Genomic DNA, 12,500 nt, shown 5'->3' on the forward strand with positions numbered 1-12,500 from the left:
GAGTGCCAAGATCGATTTAGAAGGAGGTATTCTTATTAAGGAATATACAGTCGAACATAGAAATTCTCGGCACTCCTCACTCTGAGGAAGCACACACTGTCACACTCTTGTTTGGTGGCGAGTAACCAAATTACTAGTGTAGGAAGAGATCGCGTCAATGGGCGTAGGAGAAGATGATACATACATACATATATATATATATATATATATATATATATATATATATGTATATATATACATGTATATAATATATATACATATATATGTGTCTATATATATGTATATGTATATATATATATATATATATATATATATATATATATATATATATATATATATATATATATGTAAAGATTATATATATGTACAAATACTGTATGGATATATTTTCATATACTGTATATATATATATACATATATATATATATATATATATATATACAGTATATATATATATATATATATATATATATATATATATATATATATGTATATATATATATATGTATATATTTGTATATATATGTATATATATATTTATATATATATATATATATATATATATATATATATATATATATATATATATACATACATATATGTATATATATGCATACAGTATTCATACATGTATATGATTTATATAATATTTATGTATATAAGCAGTATACACACACATATATATATATATATATATATATATATATATATATATATATATATATATATATATATAAAACTTATTATATCATACATAGCCGAATTGAGGACCAAGCATACAAAACATAGGTATATACCAACGAAGTCATGCAATTGCACAAGGTGCTCCATTGATTAGCATAAGCGGCGCATGCGCATGCGAGCCTCTCGCCCGAGCCAACGTCCGTGGCAGACTGGTCTCGACAGCGGTCAGGTTAATCCATTTATTCAGACGACTAACCCCGAAAAGTGGTATCCGCCCCCATTACAACTTTTACGGGGCCATCACTCCCCTGGTGGAGAAGATGAAGAGGAAAAATGGGTTTTGGGGCATGGGGGAGGGGAAATACGAAGATAGAAGAGGAGGAGGAGGAGGAGGATTGAGAGAGGGTTGACTTGTGGGTCATTCGGAGAAAGTAACAAAATTCGAATAGATTTTGACCATTCAGGATGGAGAAGAATCCATGAAAGACAACAAAGAAAGGAGGAGGAGGAGGAAGATTGAGAGAGAGGGTTAACTTACGGGTTATTCGAGGAAAGTAACAAAATTCGAAAAGATTTTGACCATTCAGGATGGAGAGAGGAATCCGTGAAAGACAACAAAGAAATGGAAAGGGGGAAAGAGCTGGAAAGAAATATATGGAAGTTGTTTAACAATGCAGAAAATAAAGAGAGGAGAAAGCAAAACTAGAGGAGAGGGGAGTACTGGTAATAATTTTGGCAAGAAGTGGACAAGGGAGAGTTCCTGAAAGGAAAGAATGCGAAATAATGGAGATAGGGAGGAATAACAGTCAATGGATTATGGGTAATGGAATAGAATGAGGCGAAAGAATGGCGTTGATAAAAGCAGCACAACGTTGCAAAATAAAAGTCAAAGGTAACAGTAGTTTCTGGAGGTATGATTGTAGATAAGGAACGTTTGAAACGTTTGCTAACAAAGTTATTATGTGTCTTATAGCTAGCAGTAGTTTCCGGAGGTTTGGTTGTGGATAAGGAACGTTTGAAACGTTTGCTAACCAAGTTATTATTCGTCTTATAGATAGCAATAGTTTCCGTAGGTCAGATTATGGATAAGGAACGTTTGAAACGTTTGCTAACAAATTTATTATGTGTCTTATAGCTAGCAGTAGTTTCCGGAGGTTTGGTTGTGGATAAGGAACGTTTGAAACGTTTGCTAACCAAGTTATTATTCGTCTTATAGATAGCAATAGTTTCCGTAGGTCAGATTATGGATAAGGAACGTTTGAAACGTTTGCTAACAAAGTTATTATGTGTCTTATAGCTAGCAGTAATTTCCGGAGGTTTTGTTGTGGATAAGGAACGTTTGAAACGTTTGCTAACCAAGTTATTATTCGTCTTATAGATAGCAATAGTTTCCGTAGGTCAGATTATGGATAAGGAACGTTTGAAACGTTTGCTAACAAAGTTATTATGTATCTTATAGCTAGCAGTAGTTTCCGGAGGTTTGGTTGTGGATAAGGAACGTTTGAAACGTTTGCTAACCAAGTTATTATTCGTCTTATAGATAGCAGTAGTTTCTAGAGGTATGGATGTGGATAAGGAACGTTTGAAACGTTTGCTAACCAAGTTATTATTCGTCTTATAGATAGCAGTAGTTTCTAGAGGTAAGGATGTGGATAAGGAACGTTTGAAACGTTTGCTAACCAAGTTATTACTCGTCTTATAGATAGCAATAGTTTCCGTAGGTCAGATTATGGATAAGGAACGTTTGAAACGTTTGCTAACAAAGTTATTATGTGTCTTATAGCTAGCAGTAGTTTCCGGAGGTTTGGTTGTGGATAAGGAACGTTTGAAACGTTTGCTAACCAAGTTATTATTCGTCTTATAGATAGCAATAGTTTTCGTAGGTCAGATTATGGATAAGGAACGTTTGAAACGTTTGCTAACAAAGTTATTATGTGTTCTATAGCTAGCAGTAGTTTCCGGAGGTTTGGTTGTGGATAAGGAACGTTTGAAACGTTTGCTAACCAAGTTATTATTCGTCTTATAGATAGCAGTAGTTTCTAGAGGTATGGATGTGGATAAGGAACGTTTGAAACGTTTGCTAACCAAGTTATTATTCGTCTTATAGATAGCAGTAGTTTCTAGAGGTATGGATGTGGATAAGGAACGTTTGAAACGTTTGCTAACCAAGTTATTATTCGTCTTATAGATAGCAGTAGTTTCCGGAGGTCTGGTTGTGCATAAGGAACGTTTGAAACGTTTGCTAACCAAAGTATTATTCGTCTTATAGATAGCAGTAGTTTCCGGAGGTCTGGTTGTGCATAAGGAACGTTTGAAACCTTTGCTAACCAAGTTATTATTCGTCTTATAGATAGCAGTAGTTTCCGGAGGTTTGGTTGTGGATAAGGAACGTTTGAAACGTTTGCTAACCAAGTTATTATTCGTCTTATAGATAGCAATAGTTTTCGTAGGTCAGATTATGGATAAGGAACGTTTGAAACGTTTGCTAACAAAGTTATTATGTGTTCTATAGCTAGCAGTAGTTTCCGGAGGTTTGGTTGTGGATAAGGAACGTTTGAAACGTTTGCTAACCAAGTTATTATTCGTCTTATAGATAGCAATAGTTTCCGTAGGTCAGATTATGGATAAGTTACGTTTGAAACCTTTGTTAACCAAGTTATTATTCGTCTTATAGATAGCAGTAGTTTCCGGAGGTTTGGTTGTGGATAAGGAACGTTTGAAACGTTTGCTAACCAAGTTATTATTCGTCTTATAGATAGCAATAGTTTTCGTAGGTCAGATTATGGATAAGGAACGTTTGAAACGTTTGCTAACAAAGTTATTATGTGTTCTATAGCTAGCAGTAGTTTCCTAAGGTTTGGTTGTGGATAAGGAACGTTTGAAACGTTTTCTAACCAAGTTATTATTCGTCTTATAGATAGCAATAGTTTCCGTAGGTCAGATTATGGATAAGGAACGTTTGAAACCTTTGCTAACCAAGTTATTATTCGTCTTATAGATAGCAGTAGTTTCCGGAGGTTTGGTTGTGGATAAGCAACGTTTGAAACGTTTGCTAACCAAGTTATTATTCGTCTTATAGATAGCAATAGTTTTCGTAGGTCAGATTATGGATAAGGAACGTTTGAAACGTTTGCTAACAAAGTTATTATGTGTTCTATAGCTAGCAGTAGTTTCCGGAGGTTTGGTTGTGGATAAGGAACGTTTGAAACGTTTGCTAACCAAGTTATTATTCGTCTTATAGATAGCAGTAGTTTCTAGAGGTATGGATGTGGATAAGGAACGTTTGAAACGTTTGCTAACCAAGTTATTATTCGTCTTATAGATAGCAATAGTTTCCGTAGGTCAGATTATGGATAAGGAACGTTTGAAACGTTTGCTAACAAAGTTATTATGTGTTCTATAGCTAGCAGTAGTTTCCGGAGGTTTGGTTGTGGATAAGGAACGTTTGAAACGTTTGCTAACCAAGTTATTATTCGTCTTATAGATAGCAGTAGTTTCTAGAGGTATGGATGTGGATAAGGAACGTTTGAAACGTTTGCTAACCAAGTTATTATTCGTCTTATAGATAGCAGTAGTTTCTAGAGGTATGGATGTGGATAAGGAACGTTTGAAACGTTTGCTAACCAAGTTATTATTCGTCTTATAGATAGCAATAGTTTCCGTAGGTCAGATTATGGATAAGGAACGTTTGAAACGTTTGCTAACAAAGTTATTATGTGTCTTATAGCTAGCAGTAATTTCCGGAGGTTTGGTTGTGGATAAGGAACGTTTGAAACGTTTGCTAACCAAGTTATTATTCGTCTTATAGATAGCAATAGTTTTCGTAGGTCAGATTATGGATAAGGAACGTTTGAAACGTTTGCTAACCAAGTTATTATTCGTCTTATAGATAGCAATAGTTTCCGTAGGTCAGATTATGGATAAGTTACGTTTGAAACCTTTGCTAACCAAGTTATTATTCGTCCTATAGATAGCAGTAGTTTCCGGAGGTTTGGTTGTGGATAAGGAACGTTTGAAACGTTTGCTAACCAAGTTATTATTCGTCTTATAGATAGCAATAGTTTTCGTAGGTCAGATTATGGATAAGGAACGTTTGAAACGTTTGCTAACAAAGTTATTATGTGTTCTATAGCTAGCAGTAGTTTCCGGAGGTTTGGTTGTGGATAAGGAACGTTTGAAACGTTTTCTAACCAAGTTATTATTCGTCTTATAGATAGCAATAGTTTCCGTAGGTCAGATTATGGATAAGGAACGTTTGAAACCTTTGCTAACCAAGTTATTATTCGTCTTATAGATAGCAGTAGTTTCCGGAGGTTTGGTTGTGGATAAGGAACGTTTGAAACGTTTGCTAACCAAGTTATTATTCGTCTTATAGATAGCAGTAGTTTCTAGAGGTATGGATGTGGATAAGGAACGTTTGAAACGTTTGCTAACCAAGTTATTATTCGTCTTATAGATAGCAGTAGTTTCCGGAGGTCTGGTTGTGCATAAGGAACGTTTGAAACGTTTGCTAACCAAAGTATTATTCGTCTTATAGATAGCAGTAGTTTCCGGAGGTTTGGTTGTGGATAAGGAACGTTTGAAACGTTTGCTAACCAAGTTATTATTCGTCTTATAGATAGCAGTAGTTTCCAGAGGTCTGGTTGTGCATAAGGAACGTTTGAAACGTTTGCTAACCAAGTTATTATTCGTCTTATAGATAGCAGTAGTTTCCGGAGGTCTGGTTGTGCATAAGGAACGTTTGAAACGTTTGCTAACCAAGTTATTATTCGTCTTATAGATAGCAGTAGTTTCCGGAGGTCTGGTTGTGCATAAGGAACGTTTGAAACGTTTGCTAACCAAGTTATTATTCGTCTTATAGATAGCAGTAGTTTCCGGAGGTCTGGTTGTGCATAAGGAACGTTTGAAACGTTTGCTAACCAAGTTATTATTCGTCTTATAGATAGCAATAGTTTCCGTAGGTCAGATTATGGATAAGGAACGTTTGAAACGTTTGCTAACCAAGTTATTATTCGTCTTATAGATAGCAGTAGTTTCCGGAGGTCTGGTTGTGCATAAGGAACGTTTGAAACGTTTGCTAACCAAGTTATTATTCGTCTTATAGATAGCAGTAGTTTCCGGAGGTCTGGTTGTGCATAAGGAACGTTTGAAACGTTTGCTAACCAAGTTATTATTCGTCTTATAGATAGCAGTAGTTTCTAGAGGTCTGGTTGTGGATAAGGCTGTTTGAAACGTTTGCTAAAAATTTTGTTATTTGTCTTATAGATGGTAGTGGTTTCAGGAGGTTTGGATTTTGAATAAAGAACGTTTGAAACGTTTCCTAAAAATTTATTATTCGTTGTATCGATAGCAGTAATTTCCGGAGGGCTGGTTGTGGGTAAGGAACTTTTGTTAACTGTGTTATTATTTGTCCTATAGATAGCAGTAGTTTTCTGAGGTCTGATTGAAACGTTTGTTAACCAATTATTATTTATCTTGCAGCAGATCCTATTTAAAATGCTGAAAAGAAGTAGGAAACTCCATAATATGTGGCAAAAAAAGTCTTTTTTTTTATGTAGGCAAATACTAGAAAATATGGTGTTGGTGTACATAAAAAAAGATAAATACTTTGATTGTATTAATTAAAGAAAATGTAATTCAGGATTACGAAAATGTTTTAATTAATGCTAATCATACTCATCTCCTCCTCCTCAATTAGATTTCACTAGTCTTCTTTGTCTCTTTATCTTGAGCTTTCAAGTCAATACTTCTCCATTCATCATCTCTGACTTCACGCTTCATAGTCCTCAGCAATGTAGGTCTGGTCTTCCAATTCTTCTAGTACTTTGTGGAGCCTAGTTGAAAGTTTGGTGAACTAATCTCTCTTGGGAAGTGCGAAGAATATGCTCAAACCATCTCCATCTACCCCTCACCATGATCTCATCCACATATGGCACCTAAGTAATCTGTCTTATAGTTTCATTTCTAATCATGTCCTGCCATTTAACTCCCAATATTCTTCTGAGGACTTTGTTTTCAAATCTACAAAATCTGTTGGATATTGTTTCATTGTCATACCACGACTCATGTCCATAGAGTAACACCGATCTCACTAAACTGATATATAGCCTGATTTTTATATGTAGTTCAGGCGTTTTCGTTTCACATTTCGTTTAACCGAGCCATTGTCTGATTTGCTATTTTTCAGTCTTTCATTAGACTCAAATTGTAAAGGTCCTGTATTAGAGATCATTGTTCCTAAGTATTTAAATGATTCCACCTCATTAATCCTTTCTCCTTCCAATGATATTTCATCTTCCATTGCTTATTCCCTTCTCATCATCCCTGTATTTCTTCTATCTATCTTGAGCCCAACCTCATGTAATATTTCACGCATTCTGGTAAGCAAACGTTGCAAGTCCTGTGGTGTTCTACTAATAAGGACAGCGTCATCAGCATATTCTAGGTCAGCTACTTTCCTGTTACCAATCCAGTCCAACCCTTCTCCACCATCCTCAACTGTTCTATGCGTTACAAAATCCATGAGGAGGATAAACAACATAGGTGACAAGAAATGATGTACTTGTGTATGGAGCAGGTGTATCCCCTTTTTTTTTCTTCTTTTTGATTTGTTTTGGGTTTCGGTTAGGGACATCCCAGGCCTCTTTTGTGGTCTTTTCTGGAAGATAAGACCAAAAGAGAATGTACTGAGGCCTGAAGCAAGTGTCTCTAATTAACTGTCATAGAGGGAAGTAGATTTAATACTGCTTTTCCCTTGCAATCCTGTTTGTCTGTTTTAGATATAGTGGACTTTTTACACGCTCTACTTGTTTCGTTAGAGTTTACACAACCTTCAGGGAGTTTTTGAAAAGGCCTTTTTTTTTTTTTTTTTTTTTTTTTTTATCCCGGGCCTTTTCTTTTCCATTTTTTGGCCTTCCAGCCCTTTTATTTTCTACTGTTTTGGGTTTCCAGGATTTTGTTGAGCCTCTCTTTGCCATTCAGACCTTTTCTCTTGTTTTTTCTTTTAGGCCATTCAGGCCCTTTTTTTTGTACTGATTATGGTTTTCTGGCCCTATTATGTACCGTTTTTGGTCTTCCAGGTACATTTTTCGGTACATTTATATATGTATTATTTATACCGCTAATGATCTATTTTATTTCATATGTATCTTTGGATTGCCAAGATATAGTGAACATTGCTCATACATTTAATTGATCGTTTAAAGTTACTTTCATGATCATGAAATTAGGCAATCCGCAAATGTACTAAAAAAGGTTTACTTAAACTAAATATCGTTAAAAGGATTTAAAATTTGGTCTCAAATTCCTTAAGGTTTCCTTAAATTTAGCCTCACTACGTAAAGGCTGATTCACACTGCACCGTCATGTCACATCATGTCACGTCACGTCACGGCACGTCACCGTTTCATCAACCATGCTCTGTATTGATACTATTCATCACTGTCTTATCACGTCTCGTCATCCTTCTGTCAAAATTTCTTCCATGTAAATAAATGGACATGTTTACACTACGGTTCGTCACGTCACAACACGAACACGCCACGGATTCTTTCCAAGAATATTTTGATGTGACGTTATGTGATGGGATGTGACGTTATGTGGTGTGACGTGACATTATGTGATGTGTGACGTGATGTTATGTGGTGTGACGTGATGTGATGTGACGTGACGTGATATGGTGTGATGTGACGTTAAGTGGTGTGATGTCATGTGATGTGACGTGACGTTAGGTGGTGTGACGTGCCGTTTTGTGGGGTGACGTGACGTTATGTGGGGTGACGTGACATTATGTGATGTGACGTGACGTTAGGTGGTGTGACGTGATGTTATGTGATGTGACGTGACGTGATGTGGTGTGATGTGACGTGACGTTATGTGATGTGACGTGACGTGGTGTGACGTCACGTTATGTGATGTGACGTGACGTTATGTGATGTGACGTGAAATTATGTGGTGTGACGTGACGTTATGTGGTGTGACGTGACGTTATGTGACGTGACGTTATGTGATGTGACATGACGTTATGTGATGTGGTGTAACATGACGTTATGTGATGTGACGTGACGTTATGTGGTGTGACGTTATGTGATGTGACGTGACATTATGTGGTGTGACGTGACGTTATGTGGTGTGACGTGACGTTATGTGATGTGACGTGACGTGACGTTATGTGGTGTGATGTTATGTGATGTGACGTGACATTATGTGGTATGACGGGAAGTTATATGGTGTGACGTGACGTGACGTTATGTGATGCGACGTGACGTTATGTGGTGTGACGTGACGTGACGTTATGTGATGTGACGTGACGTGACGTTATGTGATGTGACGTGACGTTATGTGATGTGACGTGACGTTATGTGGTGTGACGTTATGTGATGTGACGTGACATTATGAGGTGTGACGTTAAGTTATGTGGTGTGACGTGACGTGACGTTATGTGATGTGACGTGACGTTATGTGATGTGACGTGACGTTATGTGGAGTGACGTGACGTTATGTGGTGTGACGTGACGTGACGTTATGTGATGTGACATGACGTGACGTGATGTGACGTGACGTTATGTGGTGTGACGTGACATTATGTGGTGTGACGTGAAGTTATGTGGTGTGACGTGACGTGACGTTATGTGATGTGATGTGACGTGACGTTATGTGGTGTGACGTGACGTTATGTGATGTGACGTGACGGTGAAGTGTAACTCAGCCTTAACGTGTCGAGTAACTGTTTCATGTTTACATGATATAAACATTCTTGGAAGAAGCCTTTTTGCCGAAAGGTATGTATTCATCCCTATTTGTTTGTTAGTGTATTTGTTTCATTGTTCGTGAGCAACTTTACACAAAAATCACTCAACCGATTTTTACCAAATTTGGTTGTTATGTTGGGTATGACTCACGGACGCGCCTGTAACATTTTGGATAAAGTACTTCAAAGTACAAGTACGCAGCAGTTCTTTGAAAATGATCGTAATGTTAAATAAAAGAAATATTTTGTTAGTTATTTTTTTTTTTTTTTGGTGCGTGAACAACAACAGGCAAAAGCTACAGAACCAATTTCAACGAAACTTGATGGACATGTGGTGTATAACTTAAGGACAAATCCATTGGATTTAAAAAAGAAAAATACATCTGCGTACAAGAAGGCATTGAAGTTCAGAGCAAAATAAGTCTGCTTGGCGTGGCGAAGACATACTCTCCACTGAGTTCCTCTCTAGCTAGATCTTGTCTTCGCCAGTGGCACTCTGCGTGACCCTCAAAATTTACTCTTACTTTCACAACCACAAATTCATAATGCCATTTGTGGATGAGATTTGTCATCTGGATAACTTAGTAAGATTTTTCTTTCTGTGCCAACTCACCTCAGATTTCCAAAGGACGAAAATGATACCAATATATTTTTTTTATGGCGAAAAACTGATCTTATCTCACCTTTGTGTTTACTGATACCGTGATACCGTTTCTTGTTAACATTAATTGTTTTGTTTACTTTACGTTTTTTATTCGATTCCTTGTATGTCCATTTTTTTTATAAATTGGTGATTATGTGCACTGGAAATATATGGTTACATACACAAACACGTCTGAGGCCGCTGTCCTGTAGTAGACTAGAAACGGCGGCATTTGTTGTTGTTGTTATATATATATATATATATATATATATATATATATATATATGTGTGTGTATATATGTATATATATATATATATATATATATATATATATATATATATATACTCACAAACATGTATATATATATGTACTTCTGTTAACATGTATATATGTATCAATCGATATATGTATATATATATATATATGTATATATATATATATATATATATATATATATATATATATATATATACACATATATATAGTATATATATAATATATATATAATATACAGTATATATACATATATATTGTATATATATATATATATATATATATATATATATATATATATACCTAAATGAATGTGTATAAAAGTGTATATATGTATTTACACATAAAATCTACCTACTAGTTAATTTCAAATCATTACATAAATGCAATAAAACACCAGTTTAAAAATATGGAAATAGCAAATCACAAAAGATTCGGAACTTCCACTTTCTCGCTGAATAACTCTTCCTCCCTCTCTTCCAAGATCCAGCACTCTCCCCCTCCCCCTTGAAAATAAGATAAGAAAGAAGACTCGAAACAGGAAGAGAGAGATGGGGTGGGTTGACAGGCAGAGAATAGGGGAAAACGACGACGCAATAAAGACGTGAGGAAGAGGGAAAGAGGGGAAGAGGTTGTCGTAGGAGTTGGGGTCTGGGATGAGGGGAAAACCGGAAGTGTGTGAGGAAGAGGGAGGGGTAAAGAGGAAGGATGTGGTTATCTATTCCCCTTTAATCTAATGTCGAGGAGGAGAGAGAGAGAAAGAGAGAGAGAGAGAGAGAGGGAGAGAGAGATTGCAAAGCAGTTTTAGAAATGTTTAGAGAAGTAATATGGACAAGAATTTAACAATTTGGATATTGCAATTTTTTTTTTTATTTTTACAGTGTGAAATGTTGAGAGAGAGAGAGAGAGAGAGAGAGAGAGAGAGAGAGAGAGAGAGAGAGAGAGAGAGAGAGAGAGAGAGAGAGAGAGAGCGAATGCAAAGCAGTTTTAGAAACTGGACAAGAATTTAATAATTTGGATAATGCAAAATTTGTTATTTTTATCTTTTTTACGATGTGAAATGTTAAGGGAATGAGAGATAGAGAGAAAGAGAGAGAGAGAGAGAGAGAGAGAGAGAGAGAGAGAGAGAGAGAGATCAAGTTTCCGTACTCAAAATGGAACATGTAAAGAAATTATAAGTTATAAGAAATTAACCTAATTAAGCTAACCTTAAACATATATGTAATACGAAAGATATTGGAGAGAGAGAGAGAGAGAGAGAGAGAGAGAGAGAGAGAGAGAGAGAGAGAGAGAGAGAGAGAGAGAAGATCGCAAAGAAATGTTTAGAATTGTAATTTGGACAAGAATTTAATAATTTGGGTAAAGCATATTTTTTGCTTTTTTACAGTGTTATATGTTAACAGAATGAGAGAGAGAGAGAGAGAGAGAGAGAGAGAGAGAGAGAGAGAGAGAGAGAGGAGAGAGAGAGAGAGAGAGAGAGAGAGAGAGAGAATGCCAAGCAGCTTTAGAAATGTTTAGAAAAGTGATATGGAGAAGGGTTGAATATTTTGGATAATGCAAAATTTGAGTATTTTTATCTTTTTTACGATGTGAAATGTCAAGGGGGAGAGAGAGAGAGAGAGAGAGAGAGAGAGAGAGAGAGAGAGAGAGAGATTGCAAAGGAGTTTTAGAAATGTTTAGAGAAGAATTTTACATTTTGGATAATGCAAATTTTGTGTTATTTTTTAGTGTGAAATGTTGAGAGAGAGAGAGAGAGAGAGAGAGAGAGAGAGAGAGAGAGAGAGAGAGAGAGAGAGAGAGAGATCGCAAAGCAGTTTTAGAAATGTTTAGAGAAGAATTTAACATTTTGGATAATGCAAATTTTTTTGTTATTTTTTACAGTGTGAAATGTTAAGAGAGAGAGAGAGAGAGAGAGAGAGAGAGAGAGAGAGAGAGAGAGAGAGAGAGAGAGAGAGAGAGAGAGAGAGAGAGAGAGAGAAGCAGCAACAGCAAATAAAACTCTCAACTACCAAAGGGCTATGATATCTTCAAGCACTTCTCTTTGTCAACAAGACAAAGAACATAAGCTGAGAAAGTGAAAGAGATAGACATAGAGCAAAAAAAAAAAAATCAAGAAAGAATGAGATGAGAAAGGGAAATAAAAGATTTAA

This window comes from Palaemon carinicauda, chromosome 8 (assembly GCF_036898095.1).
Source record: "Palaemon carinicauda isolate YSFRI2023 chromosome 8, ASM3689809v2, whole genome shotgun sequence".
Taxonomy (NCBI): Eukaryota; Metazoa; Arthropoda; class Malacostraca; order Decapoda; family Palaemonidae; genus Palaemon; species Palaemon carinicauda.